The 11,875-nt window shown below is 38.4% G+C and overlaps 1 protein-coding gene across 6 annotated transcripts in view; it reads right to left on the bottom strand.

Moving 5' to 3' along the window:
• The window catches only part of ESRRG (estrogen-related receptor gamma), a 694,862-nt gene that overhangs the window by 218,832 nt on the left and 464,155 nt on the right, over nt 1-11,875 (bottom strand). Inside the window, exon 1 of one of the 6 annotated variants that reach the window (XM_010853292.1) lies at nt 11,218-11,335. The exons of the other annotated variants lie outside the window; for them this stretch is intronic. The gene's annotated coding sequence lies outside the window, so the exon portion shown is untranslated. Of the gene's footprint in view, nt 1-11,217; nt 11,336-11,875 lie in introns of those variants that run through there. 6 annotated transcript variants of the gene reach the window in all.

Below are 11,875 nucleotides of genomic sequence, written 5' to 3'. Positions count from 1 at the left end.
AGATGGTGACTACAGCCATGAAATTAAAAAATGCTTACTCCTTGGAAGGAAAGCTATAACAAACCTAGACAGCATATTAAAAAGCAGAGATATTACTTTGCCAACAAAGGTCCATCTAGTCAAGGCTATGGTTTTTCCAGTGGTCATGTATGGATGTGAGAGTTGGACTATAAAGAAAGCTGAGTGCTGAAGAATTGATGCTTTTGAACTGTGGTGTTGAAGACTCTTGAGAGTCTCTTGGACTGCAAGGAGATCCAACCAGTCCACCCTAAAGGAAATCAGTCCTGAATATTCATTGGAAGGACTGATGCTGAAGCTGAAACTCCAATACTTTGGCCACCTGATGCGAAGAACTGATTCATTTGAAAAGACCCTGATGCTGGGAAAGTTTGAAGGCCGGAGGAGAAGGGGATGACAGAGGATGAGATGGTTGGATGGCATCACTGACTCAATGAACATGAGTTTGAGTAAACTCCAGCAGATGTTGACGGACAGGGAAGCCTGGCGTGCTGCAGGTCCATGCGGTCGCAAAGAGTCAGACAGGACTGAGTGACTGAACTGATCCAGTAGCTGGGCTTCACTGGTGGTTCAGTGGTAAAAGAAAAAAAAAAAAAATCACCTGCCCATGCAGGAGACAGAGGTTCAATCCCTGGGTTAGAAAGATCCCCTGGAGGAAGACAAGGCAACCACTCCAGTATCCTTGCCTGGGAAATTCCATGAATGGAAGAGCCTGACAGGCTATGGCCCACAGGGTCGCAAAAAAGTGAGACACGACTTAGCCAGTAAACACAACCACCTAGTAGCTAACTAGTTAGATATACACGATTTCAAGTCTCCTCCTGGAGCATCTACATCCACATGTGAACTCCAGAGTCATATCTAATGGAGATGAGCAGGTTTACTTACTCACAGTAAGTGATGGCCAGTTACAGACATGAATTTCACAGACAAGGATACTAGGATCCACTGTGAGAGATAAAATTGGATGGCAGGGAAATCAAAGAAACAGGAGATGGAGTAAGGAGCTCGGTGTTAGCACTTGGAACTTCTATAGGAGCAATGGTATAATACCTCTCTCCCATTCCTAAGGGACCAAAGATTCTGTGACAGAGGGAATTGATGCTTAGATAAAATGGATCTCTTGAGAAATGGTCATTCCTGTCCTAGCCTGCCTCAACATGTCCATATTTCTCCCCAGTCTCCAAAATTCAGCTGACAGATTATCAAGCTCAGATAATAACACTGACTGATGTTGGGAACTTTATTCATTCATCCATCTTTCTATCCTCGGAACCTCACAAAGCTGAAGGCTGTGTGCTGAGGTCACAGCCAGCACATAAGTAAGGTTATCTGCTTATTTACCTGCACTGCTGTATCAAATATGCTGTCAAATTTAAGCTAGACTGTCTACTAAAATATCAGCCGCAAAAAACCCAAATAATGATGGCTGAAGGATGGCATGTGATTGGTTGACTATACTGAGCACAGGGTGGTTGTTACCGTAGTCCTTTTATTAAATATGAAAGTCAAAGATTTATGTTATGGGTGATGAGGGCAAGAATGCTGTAAAAGGGAGAAAATATGGCAACAGTATGCTGTACATCACCAATGGGATAATTATTTATCTAAAAAGTTGGCATTCTTAGACTTCCAACATGCAGTGTATGAAATTCATATATTCAAAGGAGACATCATAATAACCTGCCGGCTGGTGGTGATGGATATGTTTTTAATCCAAATGACCACAATCTTCAGCCTGCCTGTCATGGAGGGCCAGGGAAAAATGGAATTTTCCTTTCATAACTCTTGATGTTGAAAGAGGAAAAACCTGGAAGCATGATAAGTGGCTCATTCCAATGGACAAATGGACACGGTGCTGAGAGAATGAGCGTGAATAAAAGTCATTGTTCCTGAACGAATGCCATTTTCACTTGTTACACCAAGAAAATGGAGCAAAGGGTGGTGTCTGCCTCCTTCCTTCCTGGAAAGTGCAAGTTCAAACGGCAACGAAAGCTGGAAAATCTTCAACATGGTTTGGATTCATTTACAATTTACCTCTTGCTGGAGAAAGTCGGGGGCAGGCTGGGATAATATTTGTCTATTAACTAAAACTTATTGTACAAACACAGCAAGAAGAGTTGATGCTGGAGTGCTTTATTGACTCGAAAGCCTCGCCTATGGATTTCCTCCTTTGAGGTTTAGAGGAATTCCTATTTCTCATTTACAGGCTATCAGAAAAGGTATATGACCTGTATTTTTTAATTTATATAAATCCACTCAGTCAATCAGCCTGGGCTGAAATTTAATGGATGTATCAGTCATTGTTGGTCCAGGGAGAGAGCAGGCATCAGCATCCACCGTTCCATCTCTCTTCTTACATTACCTCCGCCCTCCTTTTTTACTTTTTTAACCTCCCTAGCTCAGATGTCTCCCCTAACTTCAAGAAAGGAATCTTTCAAAGCTGTTGTTTTTAAAGGGAGAAATCCAAGTAAATATAAACGGATGGAAATACAGGAAGATCTTTCGGCTAATTCGGTTTTTAAAAATCTTCATTTCTCCCATCCATGAGATGCCAATTTTATTACATATTCAGCAAATTTACAGGAACAAGATGTTCCCCTGACAAATTAATCACTTTCCAAGCATTTTATCATATAAATAAAATATCACCACAGGAGAGTAAAATCATCAGCTCAACCAGTTGGTTTAACCCTTCCTTAGGAAACTGGCCTGAAACAGATTAAGGACCACCTCCGAGACACACAGACACACACACACTCCTTCACTTACTCTTAAAACCATGAGTTCGGCAATCAGACTACTCATAACAAGGCTTTCAGGGACTTGGAACTTCAGAAGCCAGATTACAATGTTTAAAAGAGAGATACCTATACCTCTGGTTTTTAAAATTTTTTTTGCTGCACTGCATGGCATATGACATCTTTAGTTCCCCAGCCAAGATTGAATCCATGACTCCTGCATTGCAAACCCTGAGTCTTAACCACTAGACCCCCCCTTAACCACAGGGGACCGGAAGTTCACTCCCCTCTCTTGCTTTTTAAAAGATAGGAGAAACTGAAGACAAAAGGATCTCTACTATGCTAGAATTTATCTTTTCTTTTTCATAGTTTTATTTCGACATTTCTCCTAAATAATCATCATTAAATACTATGTTTTCATAGACCTATTCTTACCCTACCATTCTAGGCAGGGAAGAAAAAATGCAAGGTGCTAGGTTTCTGTCTTTACTTAGCTTTCCCCTCTGCTAATTTCAGAAAGTGAAGCCAGCAATTATAAGTAGTAGGGAATTGATAAGGAGTTCACACGTGCAGGAGAAATAGCTTCAATTCAAGCTTCCCTGACTAATCCTTATTATGACTCATTTCGACTTCAGAATTTGTCGGTTGAGGTAAGAAGCTAATTTGGCTTTGAGAAGTGAAATCTCAGTTTTGTACTTTCCTTCCAGTGCTTCTAACAACCCATTATTAAGAGCAGAGTAGGAGGGGGCATGAAATATTTATTGAGTGCCCACTTTCACCAGGCATTTTTTTTTTTTTGCATGCTATTTTATTAGATCATTAAACTTAACATACTTTAAGTAAGAGCATAAATTTCTTTGGCTTCCAAACCCACAGTCTGTACCACTGTATATCTTACATCGGAAAATAAAATGCACTATTTTAAAACTTATACCCAATACGATTCTCAAACTCTGACCCTGAGACGAACAGCAGGACACTCGGCAGATCTTGGCAGGAAAGTTGCCCTGGCAGATTTCTCTGAACTGTTTCGTTGCTCTATGTGCACGCATGCTGCTCCTTCTGTTTGCACTCATCAGAAGACCTGTCTCCTTTCTTGCCATGGGTTCTCTTGCAACAACTACAACCAAGTTTAATCTAGAGAAATCTGGCATCATGACTGGGCCAGGTGTGAGACACCAAGGAAAGGTGACCAGGCCATGCTGACTGTCTTCAGTGCTTACATAAATATTAATACCATTCTATTAATGAGCCCTGTTTGGGGAAACCCTAAATGGTCACCTTACCTCCCTACTTATGAGCCCATAAAAATACAGGTAATTTATGTTACATCCTTCTTCTTCCCTATGAATTGCATAATGAAGTTCTTTATGCGAGGCTATTAAGAAGCAACTTGGATGCTACTACTTGCTACTTATCCCATATAATTAATAATATCATAACTGCTATTGAGGGCACTGTTTAAAACAGCTAGGCTTCTCAAGTGGTATCAGTGGTAAAGAACCCACCTGCCATGGCAGGAGAAACAAAAGATGCAGGTTTGATCCCTGGGTCTGGAAGATTCAGTGGAGTAGGAAATGACACCCCACTCTAGTATTCTTGCCTGGAAAACTCCACAGGCAGAGGAACCTGGTGGGATACGGTCCACGGGATCACAAAGAATCAGACATGACTGACAGAGTGCAGAACACAGCCTTCCATAAATATAACTGATTTGACTAAACTTTCAATAGCAAATTTCAGGAATAATCATTAAAATGAGATTTGCTTTCGAAACAAATGTGTTATACAAAGGCTTTTAGTAACATTTATTTATTTTGGTTCTAATTAAATCATTATACTCATCAGTTGACTACATAACTATAAAGTCAGCATTCTTAAAAAGAAAGTAATAAAACTAATTAATTTCTTTTGTTGTTCCTTGATAAATTATGAAATCTCTCTTTTACATTTCCTGACAAATACTTGGGCACATAGCTTTTCTTTAATAGTTGATGTTCATGTCTTTGAATAACACCCTTCAATGAAAATGCCAATCAAATAAAAATAAAATTAACATTTAGATTATGGATTTTCTGGTCCTATGAGAGAAGATGAAAGAATGAATCTGTAAAATGCTAAAAAGAGATGTTTATAGCAAGCACATGTTCATTTACTAAGCTTCCATTGCCATTTTGTGGAAATAAACATACTTAAAACTCTAAATTCTTCCTGTCAAAACAAATGAGTTTGAGCAAGCTCTGGGAGACGGTGAAGGCCAGGGAAGCCTGGTGTGCTGCAGTCCATGGGGTTGCAAAGAGTTGGACATGACTGAGTGACTGAACAACAAAACTCTGAACTCTTCCTGTCAAAACAAATATACTTTTTATCATGATCCCTCAGACGGTAAAGAGTCTGCCAGCAATGTGCGAGACCTGGGTTCGATCCCTGGGTCAGGAAGATCCCCTGGAGTAGGAAATGGCAAGCCACTCCAGTATTCTTGCCTGGAGAATCCCATGCATGGAGGAGGCTGGTAGGCTATTCCGTCCATGGGGTCGCAAAGAGTCAGACATGACTGAGCAACTTCACTTTAAGATAAAGTAAGTTACAACATAACCCAGGCAAAGCTGACACAAGCATGTGATCTGATGAATCATATGCATGTAAATTACTTGAAAATGATATAAAACTGGTCCTGTTCCGATTAGATCAGAGGTGTTCTAACACCCTAACCTCAGAAAACAAAAGGGGATAATAAAACAACGTTCAGGAAGACCCATGCCTGCAAGTCTTCAATAAGAACAAAATTTAAAAACAAAAAGCCAGTCAAAGTGAATAAAAGTAATTAAGACAATGGGTAAAAAGCTTGTGTTCTTGTATAGGTATATTTAAAAACTTTTTCTAAAATACTTCTTGACTTTGTACATTGTGTGTGTGCTTAGCCACTCAGTCGTGTCCAACTCTTTGCGACCCCATGGAACCCACTAGGCTCCTCTGTCCATGGGGATTTCAGGCAAGAAGACTAGAGTGGGTTGCCATTTCCTTCTCCAAGGGATCTTCCTGACCTAGAAATCAAACTTGGGTGTCTTGCACCTCCTGCATTGGCAGACAGATTCTCTTACCACTGAGCCACCTGGGAAGCCCCTGACTTTGTATATTGATGGAGCCTAAAATATCTATAAAGTCTTCCCTAACGTTGTCAATTAGACGCTGAGTCAACTCCTGCTCTTGTAGTTAAACCATCACTATTTCCATGCACATGTTACTTCTAATTAATTCATGTCTCTCAACATTGTCCTTTGCCTGTCAAAAGAGTAAGCATTCAATCATCAGCCAACAGTATCCAAGTGCCTTCAGGAGGAATAGATTTGTTTTCCAGGAAAAGATAATATATGAAAAGTCACTAATTCTGAGAAAATATCTTTTGTGGGGGTTTTATTTTTGCAATGGTATGCAGCAAAGCTAGGGGTGGGGCTGTGTTGTTCAACGTGAGGCTTGGGGGTGGTGGGCAGAGAGAGCTGGGATGTCAGAGGAAGGAGAAAGATCACAAACCAGGTGTGGTCTAGTGCTCCTGAATTTTAACTTAATGCCTTTAAATTTTATGGAGTTACTTGGCTTATGACAAACAGCTCATTTTATTTGGCACTGGAAAATGGTTTCAAAGGCAGAAAAAAAGGAATCATCTCAAATATTTTTTTAGAAAGTAACTGGTTAGAAAGATATTTCCTCGAAATAAAAAGTATTTTACTTGAGCAACTATGAAGCAGGTTGCTGCTTATATTTTAAATTAGCAGAATGGTTCCTTTTCATGCCTGTTTTGCTCCAGATAGATGTTGCTTATTTAAGTGAAGGCTAGAGCTTGACTGGCTCAAAAAAGCAAGTCCATTAAATTTACTTTGCAACTGAACTGAGTCAAGTGGGATGGAGTAGAGGAACACTAAAGAGTCTAGTCTATTCTAGAACATAAGCACCAATTGCTTTTCTGGACAGATAGAATTGGGGGAACTATTCACAAACACATTTTCTTTTTAATGGCTCTATCATAAGTTTGTCCATTAAAACATAAAAAGGTTAGATGTAATACATAACACTATCCATATATCTGTAAGAACCTACACAGTAAAAATAAGGGGGATGCATAAAAAATCATAAACTTGAATGAAGCACCTACCCTCACCCCAAAATTATATTTTATGATTTTCAGGAAAGAAGAAAGGAACAGTTTGTTTCAACCCTGGATATTACCGATGCCATTCATAGTTCTGGACTTTCATTTAGAATCATTTTCATTCAGACTAGATCTTCCTAGATTTCAATGACAATGTCAGGCCTGTAGAGCCTATCTTGTGAGATACCAGAAAGTCTTTTAAAACCATTGTTTAAACTTTCCTTATTTTAGTATAAATGATTTCGTTAACTCCAGTTTACCATTTCTTTAAGTATTTTGTTTTTGCACTCATCAGGTAATTCCTACAACATGCCTTTCTAGGTGGTTTATTGAGACCCCAAACACACAGTCCTATACAGATTTCTATGGTTAAAGCTTTCATTTCATATTTAGTTTATATTAATGGACATGCTGAATTCAGTTACAGGGTTTTGTATGTAGCAATTACCCAAAAGATTTTTGACTGGCCACCTATACAAATAAAATTAACATCAATCTTTTTCTAACTGTTTTTACCTAGTAGAAAAACAAAACAAAATACGTATAAATCACGATTCACTAAAAAGTCGAATGTTTTAATCCCCACTTCCCCCTCCCCCACCACACACAAAAATCATCAGTTTCAGAAAGGACAGAGTTGTTTTATTTCTGCCAAAGCTGTGCCTAAAAATATTACATTTCATCAGTTTCACTTATCTTGAAAAGTCCCCAAAGGTTCCCTACCTGAAGCTGGCCATATTTTCAGTGCAAAATAGGCTGAGCTCTGCTATCTAAATCTAGATAAACTCCTGGGTTTGTAATCTGCACAAAGATCTATACATCTAAATCTCTATGCAAATCAAATGCTTTCCTGCATTCGTGTGAACATTCCAAAGCACCCAGGGCTCAGGGAGCAGGAGGAGGTTCTTACAGATTCTTCCCGGAGCCCTTCTTCTCCTTTCCCTCTATTTATTTATACTAGCTCCCTAAATAATTCACACTGCCTGCTTTTCAGCCCGAATGTGCCTCAGAAGAGGCCTACAATGAGCGATTGCAGTCACCAGATGGACTCGTGAATGCAGCAGGTGGGGCAGATGGCAAGGCGCCCTGTCTGATGCTGCTTGCTTCGGCATGGGCTGCCTTTCTTTCCAGGTACATTATCATCATCCGAACACTGAGTGGTGTGTAGTTTGGGGGTGGGGTGGAAGTGGGGCGCTGGCAAATCTCTGACATGCATTCCTAGAGGAATCATCAATTACCAGCTGCCCTCTTCCTCCCTGCCCCCCACCTCCAGCAACCCTGGATATTTTTACGCTGTTGCTTTGTGAGAGGGTCTGTTAAGACTATGGTGAAGGTTTTGCGATGGACTTTGGCACTAGGGATAAAGAAGGATGCCTGCGTTTTAAAATTCCACCTCGGCTTCATAGCAAGTGAAGAAGAGAGGATTCAAGGGGATGGACACCGGAAAAGTCAGGGAAACTGTAAGGGAGAAATGTATTCTCATAGATACTTTGCCAAAAAAAAAAACACAAATGAAGGGAAAAGGTAGGTGAGATGACTCAGCTCCTGTCTGTCATGCCTTTGTATAAAGGTAAGCTGCCCTTTGCATCTATCCAGTGGAGATCAAAACTGTATCTTTATAGCTTTTCAGTGTTGCAGAAAATATTAGCTGTGCCCAAGTTGAGACAGTTCTGTGTCTCATATTTCTTTAAGAGTCATTTCCAAAAAGTGCAGTATTTCCCTTTCAAAGTTTGTAATTCTATAGTCCTATAGAAAACTGCAATGCCTATCACTTGAAATTGGAAATCTGCAGTCTCATGGTGCCAAGCTATCATGAGACAATCACTCAGTAACATGGAGTATAAATTTTAATTGAGCATAAACACTTGACAAAAATTCTCCCGAGATATTTCTGGCATATTCAGATTGGCAATGGTACTATGACACCATGATTTTAATCCTTCTATAAACTTAACTGATGCCAATATAAATCTTATTACCTAACTTCACTAATCATCTAATTATTAACATCTAAAAATGTGAAAGAGAATCATTTTAATGACCTGAAGCAAACCAAGCTGTATCTTCCCAAAAATAAATAAATAAAACACTTTAATAAAATGCATTCACTGAAGGGAGACTGTAAAGACAGAAAACTGCTTTGAATTCCATCTTTGAGTCCTGGGGCAAATTGAAATCCCAGGCTTTGGGGAACAGCGATGGGCAGTTTTGCAAGACTGCTGGACAAAGACAGTAGCTGTGAGATTATCTCAAGATTAAGGGCAAGGTTTCCTTATAAAAATTACCTTTCAATAGTCATTTACTTTGATTAGAATGAATTTACTAACTCAGACTTTGCCCTCACAGTCCAACTACACGAATCTAGCGTTCAAATGCATCCTCTTTGCTTCTCCTATGACCAGGTAAATGTATTCTTCCCTGATCTTTTAAAGACTTTATCCCCCTCTCATTTCCAGTCTAAGAAACAAACCATACACGAGTCATTTAGAGTATTTTAAGATGTAATGGCAGCTTTGGTGATCAAAGCTTCAAAGGCTTCACAAGGAAGCAGTCTGGACCAGACTTGACTGCTCCAAGACCCCAATCACACTTTCGCAATATTTAGGACTGAAATGTACCATTTCTGATTTGTGTTCTTGAGGGCTAACTTCTTATCGGCTTTACAGGGCCCAAATGAGAAAATCAGAATGGATGTTTCAATTCACTTAGGTTTTATGTAAAATCCCTGCTACCTAAATTCCTGAAATCATTTTCTGAAGATTGACCCAAGCATAAGTTGAAACATGTTTTTTTTTTTTTTTTTAATGTACTCAGGATGACTTTATATTTTTATTACTTATTTCAGGAACTTTGTGCCCCAGATAGGATCTATACATGGTCAAATATTTTGGAATGAATGATCAAGAAAACGCAATTTAATGCACTAAATTGATTAGTGATTGTAAAAATTGCAAAGGAATGAATGTAATCTTTTTTGATGCAATAAGAGAAGCTACTGTAAGCAATCAATTGGACACCAGAGAGTTGGCTATAAAAAATACACTTCAAAAATCAATTTTAAACTGGTATTTTCTAAACTTGATTTTATTAACTCTCCTTAAGCTATTTGTCCATAACCTAATTAATGTACATAACCAAAGGTACTTAATAATACTAAACAGAAGGAAATGGACATTTTTTAGAAAGACATTAAAAGGCAGATGGTAATAAATTAAAATGTAAAAATAATAACTGTAAAATTAATTTTTAGAATTATACATTTTATAGTGATTTGAATGTCTGTTCAGACTTCCACAATTAAACTGGCAGGCCAGATTATTTCTAAAATAAAAGTAGTAGCAAAGTCTCAGCTAAAAAATAACTGCTATTAAAAAAATTAAAAGGTAGTAAGTATAAGCAAAGAGTGATAAAATGAGTGGGTCATTACAATTTAAGCATTGGATGTAAGAGAAAATACAGGTAATGTATGGTATAAGATGCTGCTGAAAGTGAATGATAACTAAAATTTTGATTTCTGACACTGCAAAATTATTCTTTTAGTAAAGTCTATATGATATTCTAAAACAGATGCACCTTATATAAACACCTGTATTTGAACATACTTTTGGAGTATCAGAAATCAGTGTCATGCTATTATATACACATGCAAAAATTTCTACATTTGCTTTGCCCATGTTTAAAAAGTTAGTACATATGTGTGTCTGTATTTGTGTATGTGTGTGTGTATGTAACACAATTTCTCTGATTTATTTCCTTATTTCAGATGCCTTTCTAGATGTGAATAAGTCTTAGAGTTTCAAAGTACAAGTTAGTTGAAACCTAACAGAGAAAAATAGATATCCAAATTTTATCCTGATACACAGTATATACAAGAATTAGCATAATTTAAACAGAAACATATATTTATATGCCACCTTTCTCTTTCCCAAACAAAATACGGACAAAGTCCCTCAGATGACATAAATTCAGTGCAATGCCCAATTTGTTAAACTCATGCAGTCCCCTATATTAACTATGACTTTTTTTATTTTTAACTATGATCTTTCTTGGTCAGTTTTATTGTTCCTAGGCAGGTAGCACTGATTGGGGAAAAAAATGAAGGGAGAGTGGTTATGATCTCTAATGAAATTACTTATTTATTTGTGGTCTACCTGCCTAGGGGAAAATAGACACTGAGTCATGTAATTAACACAAAAAGAATCTTAGAAGAAACCAACCAACCAACCATATTCTTAAGAGGCAGGAAATACAACGATCAAATAACTAGCAACTTAAAATTTGAGGTAAAGACAATATCTTTGCAATATTCACCTGTAATCCTGGTTCAAGATTTACCCAGACCACTTTTGCTCTGTTTGGTTTTTCCTCTTGCTGAATATCTGAGAAGAATTTTCAAGTTTTGAGTGTAGAGTTTAAAAAAGAGAGAATGAGCAAATGATCTCTAGCATGCATTCTGGGAACCTCCACAGAACTATTTGCATAGCCCTTGAACACTGTTTAGTAAACAAGGAGTGGACAGGACCAGAGTGGCTTCTCTCTTCGAGTCCTGCTGTCCTTTTTCAAAGCAAGGCAGGGGTTCTGTTTTTAGTACACACTTTGGTTCAGCGTTAATCCTGTTTTATGTTGTTCACACCTGCTGCTGACTAGCAGCCTGCTGATGGGCTGAGGCTCACGCTGCTCAGAGAAATCCCACTCAACTGAGAGGCCGGACAAAAGCTACTGGACGGAGCTGGAAACAAAGCCTGACCAGGGTCCTGAATACATGAGAAGCGGACCCCACAAAATCTCTCCTCTCATTTGCAAATAAAGTCTCCGATGTCCCAAATTTGCCACCCAACAGTAAATGCAACCAAATGCTCTTTTTTTTTTTTGAAAGCCTAAACCCCATTGGTCTATCTATAGTCCTCAGTGTTTTCATGTCTTTTGGTAAAATGAATGCCAATATATGCAAAAAAAAAAAAAAAACCTG

This window comes from Bison bison, unplaced genomic scaffold (genome assembly GCF_000754665.1).
Source record: "Bison bison bison isolate TAMUID 2011002044 unplaced genomic scaffold, Bison_UMD1.0 scf7180017864325, whole genome shotgun sequence".
Lineage (NCBI taxonomy): Eukaryota > Metazoa > Chordata > Mammalia > Artiodactyla > Bovidae > Bison > Bison bison.
The sequence above is the reverse complement of the archived record's forward strand: the minus strand, read 5'-3'. Positions and strand labels throughout refer to the sequence as shown.